This window comes from Danio aesculapii, chromosome 23 (genome assembly GCF_903798145.1).
Source record: "Danio aesculapii chromosome 23, fDanAes4.1, whole genome shotgun sequence".
In the NCBI taxonomy this organism is placed as follows: Eukaryota; Metazoa; Chordata; class Actinopteri; order Cypriniformes; family Danionidae; genus Danio; species Danio aesculapii.
In genome coordinates this window covers 1,156,401-1,162,974 of record NC_079457.1, presented here as the reverse complement: position 1 = coordinate 1,162,974, position 6,574 = coordinate 1,156,401, and the positions used below count along the sequence as shown (strand labels likewise).

At 36.6% G+C, this 6,574-nt stretch overlaps 1 long non-coding RNA gene across 1 annotated transcript in view; it reads right to left on the bottom strand.

The window, feature by feature from the left end:
- Positions 1-1,594: 1,594 nt before the first annotated feature.
- Positions 1,595-6,574, bottom strand: part of LOC130217007 (uncharacterized) — a 6,357-nt gene continuing 1,377 nt past the window's right edge. Inside the window, exons 2-3 of the long non-coding RNA XR_008835848.1 lie at positions 2,160-2,233; positions 1,595-1,820 (exon numbers count right to left, since the gene is read on the bottom strand). This is a non-coding gene — a long non-coding RNA (uncharacterized LOC130217007). The remainder of the gene's footprint in view (positions 1,821-2,159; positions 2,234-6,574) is intronic.

Here is a 6,574-nt window from a genome sequence, read left to right as displayed (position 1 = left end):
GTCCATTAATGCCATCCTCGCCTGTGTGTCACACACCTCACACACACCTTACAGGAAAATTCCCCCTGCACAGTGGTTTTGGCGCTGCTTGTATCTGAAATCAGCCTCTCACATGACAGCAGGGAAAGGCACAGCCAATCACAATGTTCATATGTATTTGGGGGGCGGTGCGACTCGAGGAGAGAACGTGATTTAAACCTTTCGGCATGTCTACGTTTATATTGACAGCGCCATGTTTCTAAGTGAATTAAATTATTGGTAAGGACATTTCAGTAGTTGGTGGATAATGTTGGGGACACGTCATCTGTCCACCCTAAATCTACGCCCCTGCTATATTTGGCCCAAGTATTCTGTGCCACTTAAAGATGGTGCCATCTCTGCCACACCAGGGCCATGTTTGGGCCAAATGCTGTATGGCAGTGCCGGATGAATGTCTGCTGTGCCAGATTAACGTCAAATCTGGGACAAAATTCTTTGCTGCCTGGGATGCCAGTATATACCAGTATATGTTATAGAGACGAAAACACTTAAGAAAACCATTAGAGGGAGATTTCTGTGTCTGACACATGTTTAGGGTAATGAATAATAAAAAATAAATAAATTCAGACACAGGGGACCTTTAGTGTGTGTGTGTGTGTGTGTGTGTCTGTGAGAATATCATCAGACTGACCCCATCCCAAAAATAATACTAATACCAGCAGAACGTCCTTAAATCAACAAACCCGCAAGACTCATTTAACACACTCAGATATAATACGCACAGAGGATTATATATCATAATCACATTCCTCAGAGTTTACAGGAGACAGGAGGCCAAAGAAAACAGGCTGTGGTGTGTGTGTGTGTGTGTGTGTGTGTGTGTGTCCTGTAAATCAGAGGTGAATATGAATCCCATTAGGCCTTTGAGCGCCATCAGTCACACACACACATCCCATTATTCACCAGCTCTAACCTCTGAAGCACACACCGCTGCGTCTGATTGGACAGAGCGTTTGGACACCTGTGTGGTAATGACCAAAACACACACACTCTCACTCTCTCTCTCTCTCTCTCTCTCTCTCTCTCTCTCACACACACACACACACACACACACACACACACACACATGATGTCACCAGACACAATGTCACATGTGTTAATATTCATAACGGAAAGACTGAGGAGCTGTGAGAATATTCACACAGGAGTGTATTCAATGTGTGTGTGTGTGTTAGCGCAAACTGACATCTGTGAGATTGTGTGCCTTTGTGTTTGTATGTGTGTGTATCTATGTGTCTGTGTGTGACATTGTGTGTCTCTCTGTGTGTTTCTGTGTTTCGGTTTTATGTGTGTTTTTGTGTATGACATTGTGTGTTTCTGTGCTTCTCACTGTGTGTGTGTGTGTGTGTGTGTGTGTGTGTGTGTGAGAGTTTTCGTGAGAGAACATGTGTGTTTATGTGTGAGTTAGTATGTGTAAGAGTGTGTGCGTTTCTGTTTCCCGCTGTGTGAGTTGGTATGTGAGAGATTGTGTGTCTGTTTTTGAGTATGTGTGTGTGCGTGTTTGTTTGAGTGTGCATCTGTTTGTGTGTTTATCCGTGTCTGTGTGTGTGTCTGCATGTGCATTTGTGTGAGTTTGTATGTATGAGGGTGTGCAGTTTTGTATGTGTGTATGACAGTTTTTGAGAGTATGTGTACACGCATGTGTGTTTGTGTGTGTGCGTGTGTGTGTGTGTGTGAGACACTCATACCTTGGCTGCAGGTCTTGCCGGTGTATCCTGGATGACAGAGACACTGATCTGGACCAACACACTCTCCGTGTTTACAGCCCGACTCACACACCGCTGCGCAAACACACACAACACACATCAGCAGGAGTGTGTGTGTTCAGAACAGTTTTCTGAAAAATTGCCCTCACTGCATTCGGCTTTATTAACGGTGCTATTTGGCCATGTTTGGTTACATTACACTACATTCAGCTTTATTACATATTAAATCTATTTATTTAGATAAAATACAAATATTAAATGATAAAATATTAATAATTGGAAACATTATTATTAACATTAAATTACAACTAAATAGTTTTAATAATCGACACATTTCCTTATAATTAAACCAAGATTAAATATAAAACATATCTCATTAAAATATGAAATAGATAATAGTGTGTGTTTGCTCACGTCTGCACTGTGCCTTTGAGTTCCTCATCCAGCCTAACACACACACTCCATCAGACACCAGCAGCTCTGACAACCTGTGCACACACACATATGCAAACACACGCAAACACACACACACAATGAAGGACACTGCTCTAAAACATTTGCATGAAGCAACTATTTTCTGTATTATTAGTGATTTGAAGCACATTTAGAGTGTGTCTCTGTGTCTCTGCTCAACTGTTCCTTCAGTTATAAAAGGCAGATCAATCTGTAAAGCACTGATAGAAAAAGCATGTGACTAGCTCACATGATGTCACTTCCTGTGGCGGGAAACTCTGGAAGGCATTAAGGCGTGTTGTTATTCTTCTCTCATTAATGTTCAGGATTCAGCAATAGTAGATTAATCGACTCTGTTACTGTCATATTTTAGTCAATTCACGCTTTAAACAATAATATGATGAAAATACATGAGTGTGTGTTAGACACTCATGTGGAGTCTGCTGTGAGGTTAGCATCTGCAGCTAAAGTGCTAAATGATGGAAAATATCAACTCTACTACCGTCAGCACTGTTATTGTCCACCCGTCAACTCTAGTATCGTCAACTCAGTTACCGTCAACTCTACTACCGTGAACTGTGTTATTGTCAACTCTGTTATAATGAACTCTACTATCATCAACTCTGTTATCATCAACTCTACTATTGTCAACTCAGTTATCATCAACTCTACTATTGTCAACTCTACTATCATCAACTCTGTTATTGTCAACTCTGTTATCATCAACTCTGTTATCATCAACTCTGTTATCATCAACTCTGTTATCATCAACTCTGTTATCTTCAACTCTGTTATCATGAACTCTGTTATCATCAACTCTGTTATCCTCAACTCTGTTATCGTCAACTGTGTTATCAACAACTCTGTTATCATCAACCCTGTTATCATCAACTCTGTTATCTTCAACTCTGTTATCATCAACTCTGTTATCATCAACCCTGTTATCATCAACTCTGTTATCGTCAACTGTGTTATCATCAACTCTGTTATCATCAACTCTGTTATCATCAACTCTGTTATCATCAACTCTACTATTGTCAACTCTGTTATCATCAACTCTGTTATCATCAACTGTGTTATCATCAACTCTGTTATCATCAACTCTGTTATCATCAACTCTGTTATCATCAACTGTGTTATCATCAACTCTGTTATCATCAACTCTGTTATCATCAACTGTGTTATCATCAACTCTACTATTGTCAACTCTGTTATTGTCAACTCTGTTATCATCAACTCTGTTATTGTCAACTCTGTTATCATCAACTCTACTATCGTCAACTCTGTTATCATCAACTCTACTATTGTCAACTCTGTTATCGTCAACTGTTATCATCAACTCTGTTATCGTCAACTCTACTATTGTCAACTCTGTTATCGTCAACTGTGTTATCATCAACTCTGCTATGGTCAACTCTGCTACCGTCAATTCTACTATTGTCAACTCCACTATCATCAACTCTACTACCGTCAACTCTATTATCGTCAACTCTGCTATTGTCAACTCTGCTATTGTCAACTCTATTATCGTCAACTTCACTGTCGTCAACTCTACTACCGTCAACTCTACTATCGTCAACTTCACTATTGTCAACTCTATTATCGTCAACTTCACTATCGTCAACTCTACTGCCGTCAACTCTATTATCGTCAACTTCACTATTGTCAACTCTACTATCGTCAACTCTGCTATCGTCAACTCTACTATAGTCAACTCTGCTATTGTCAACTCTGCTATCGTCAGCTGTACTATAGTCAACTCTACTATCGTCAACTCTGCTATCGTCAACTCTACTATAGTCAACTCTGCTATCGTCAACTCTGCTATCGTCAGCTCTACTACCGTCAACTGTGCTATCGTCAACTCTACTATCGTCAACTCTACTATTGTCAACTCTGCTATTGTCAACTCTGCTATTCAAGTTCATTTGTATAGTGCTTTTCACAATAATTATCATTCCAATGCAGCTTTACATTAAGGTGCATGCCATTTGCTATTCATTCATTCAATTATTTTCTTTTGGCTTAGTCCCTTTATTCATCAAGGGTCGTCACAGTGGAATGAACCACCAAATATTCCAGCTAGTTTTATATAGCAGATACCCTTCCAGGCACAACCCAGTACTGGGAAACACCCATACACACACACTCATACACTACAGCAATTTAGTTAATCAATTCCTTATAGCGCATGTGTTTGGACTGTAGAGGAAACCGGAGCATGCGGCGGAAACCCACACCAACATGGGGAGGACATGCAAACTCCACACAGAAACACCAACTGACCCAGCCTGGACTCGAACGAGCAACCTTCTTGCTGTGAGGCTACAGTGCTAACCACTGAGCCGCCATGTCACCTTATTTGTTATTGTCTTTTTTTAGACAATTCCAACAAGAGCTGCATGTCTTTGTCTCGCAATTTTTACTTATTTTTCCTTGCGACATACTGTACATATACTGTATATCGCAATTACAGCTGTTTCATCTGAGAGTTATGACTGAGTATCCTGCGATTGAGTAATTCCATGCAAATGACAACCATGCCATCAAAACAATTATGTTTTTGCCAAAATAATGAAACCTTTTCTGAGTTGTTTGCGTAAGCAAGTATTTTACAGTAGTGTAAAAATACTCGAAAATGTCTCTGACAGTGTTTTCAAACTATTATATTTGATTTACTAAAGTCACACAAGTGCCAATTTCACATCTGTCACACCCATAACGGAGCGTGTACATCATAAATGCAGAAAATGTCAAATAAAATAAACTCAGTCATGCTTGTTCTATAGTCAGCGACTCTTATCCTGTGGATGAGCATTATTTCTGTTGGGTTGTGCAGTTTAACTCACAGAATTTCTACAAAGTATGTTGTATACTGTAAACTCAGACTTTTCTGGTCACATCCGCATGTTTATTTTCCTTATTTAAAATATAATAAATGTTTACAGATTGATGTTTTTCTGACCCCATGACTGTGTTTAGTTGTTTTGGAAAATATAAACATAATACTGATGTTTCAATATTATATTAACCCTTTCTATGTGATCTATGTTTTGACTTTTTACTGCTAATGTCACATCCATTACGCTGGAATTGCTCGATTCTGAATTTATTTCTGACAACTCTGACGGGACGAAAAGTTTATCACATAAAACTAATGTTAACTCTTCCTGTTAAGAGAAGTCAGAAGTGTGAAGGAATTTATATATATATATATACAGGCCCGTAGCCGGGGGGAGTTCGGGGGGTTTGGAAGACCTCCACTCCTCACTGACAAAGGTCCAGAATTTGTCCCATACATGAGCTCATTTGTCCTGTTTTGACTGCTATGACATCATAAATAATCAAAATAACCCAATGAAAAGGCTTTAAGACCAAGTGCAATCCTCTGTTGGCTGTCGCTTTGGTGTGACTTCAGCTAATCAGTTTTGGCCAATGCTAACACATATTTTCATGAGTCCAACATCCAGCTGTGCAAGAAAACACACAATCTGACCTAAGTGACGTCTTCTTTCACTACTCTATTGTTTTTAAATGGAGAAAACATTTTACAAGTCATTTTTATTCTAAATCTCGGACCTAAGGCCTACTCTTGAAACAAAAAATGATTAAAAACAAAAAAAAAGTGTGAAGCACTAAAAGCAGACCATATTAAATGTGATTTGAAAACTATTTTGGATATTGTTATCATCCATGAATTTTCAAATGTACTTTTTTTTTTACAAGAGAGGCTTTAAAAACGGCGAAGCTCTGCATTATTAGCATTATTGTTATTATTATTATTGCTATTATTAATATTATTATTGTTATTATTATTATTATTGCCATTATTACTATTATTATTACTATTATTATTGTTGTTGTTGTTTTTGTTATTGTTATTATTAAAAATGTTATTATTATTGTTATTATTATTATTGTTATAGTTATTATTATTAATGTTATTATTATTGTTGTTGTTATTATTATTGTTTTTATTGTTGTTGTTATTGTTATTATTATAAATGTTATTATTATTATTGTTACTATTATTATTATTGCCATTATTAATATTATTACTATTATTATTGTTGTTGTTGTTATTGTTATAGTTATTATTATTAATGTTATTATTATTGTTTTTATTGTTGTTGTTGTTATTGTTATTGTTATAAATGTTATTATTATTGTTATTATTATTATTGTTATTGTTATAGTTATTATTATTAATGTTATTATTATTGTTGTTATTATTGTTGTTGTTGTTATTATTATTATTATTATTATTGTTGTTATTGTTATTAATGTTATTACTATTGTTGTTATTATTGTTGTTGTTATTATTATTATTATTGTTATAGTTATTATTATTAATGTTATTATTATTGTTGTTGTTA